This window comes from Otolemur garnettii, unplaced genomic scaffold, assembly GCF_000181295.1.
Source record: "Otolemur garnettii isolate 467f Iridium unplaced genomic scaffold, OtoGar3 scaffold00013, whole genome shotgun sequence".
Taxonomy (NCBI): domain Eukaryota; kingdom Metazoa; phylum Chordata; class Mammalia; order Primates; family Galagidae; genus Otolemur; species Otolemur garnettii.
Window position 1 is genome coordinate 29,980,458 of NW_003852408.1, and position 1,378 is coordinate 29,981,835.

Genomic DNA, 1,378 nt, shown 5'->3' on the forward strand with positions numbered 1-1,378 from the left:
GAAAATTTTATTACACATCAGCATCTGTCCTTAACTTTAAAACCATCAGCTCGGATCCACCCCATTGCAAGTGAAAGCCTGTTACGACGGTCAGTGGAACCATCATAGTGGAGTCAACAGAGCCCCCCACCTTGTATACCCTCTGATTCCTACCACTTCAACACACACCAATGTGACTTCTTCCTATATCAACTTCTTTGTCTAAGGGCTTTTCCTGGCCTACATTTGGGAGCCTACATTCTCTTCTCATTTGGCAGGCCAGTAGGGGCAGGCATTTAACTCTGTACCCCTGTACCATCCCTGGCCCTGGCCCCAGCAGCCCTCAAACAATGAACTGTGTACACTCCAGCCTGTAAGTGCACGTTCCATTCTCATTCCCCTATAATCAGCCACCTCTTGGGCTTAAGGATGTACATCCTTACAGTCCAGAGTATCAAGTCAGGGAAGAGCCCAGTACAGGCCCCTGTAGGAGTCTCAGGGCTCTTTGGTACCCAGAGAGGGTTTCAGACAGAGCGTCTCTGTGTGGGCATATCTTCTTGGCCTCACAGATTTATTCTACCTCTCCGATCTTTCTCGCCACCTGAGGGAAGGGCACAGTTTTAGAAGAAGGAGGACAGAGCCCTTCTATCAGGGCCTACTGCAGGGTCCCCAGTAGCCTGGGTTTAAGGAAAGTATTGAGTAAGCCTCTCTGTCCTTCTCTCTCCATACTTAACAAAGAACAAACAAATGCTTGGGCTTTCATCAAGTCCAGTGATTAGCAATCATGGCTGCACATTAGACTCTCCCAGAGGAGCCTTAAACATCTCAGTGACTGCCTACTATCCTGGACTAATTAAATCAAAATCTCTGACAGTTGGACTTAGGGATTAGTAGGGGTTTGTTTTTTGTTTGGTTTTGTTGTTGTTGTTGTTGTTGAGACAGAGTTCTACCCTATGCCCTGAGCAGAGTGCAATGGCATCGTAGCTCACTGCAACCTCAGACCAGGGCTGTGGACATCCTGCTGCCTCAGCCTTCGACGCCGCTGGGATTATGGGAGCTCACTGCAGTGCCTGGCTGGGATTTTCAACTTTTTTCATGAGTCTCACTCTCACTCAGACAAACCTTGAACTCCTGAGCTCAAGCAATCCTCTTGCCTCAGCCTCTCACAGTGCTGGGATTACAGGTGTGAACCACCACATCCACTTTTTTTTTTTTTGAAGTCTTACTATGAGTCTTAACAGAGTTTTACTCTGCTGCCCCAGGCTAGAGTGCTCCAGAGTCAACAGCTCACAGCAACCTCAAACTCCTGATATCAAAATATCCTCTTGCCTCAGCTTCTCAAGTAGCTGGGACTACAGGGGCCTGCCACAACTCCCTGTTAGTTTTTCTTTCTTTCTTT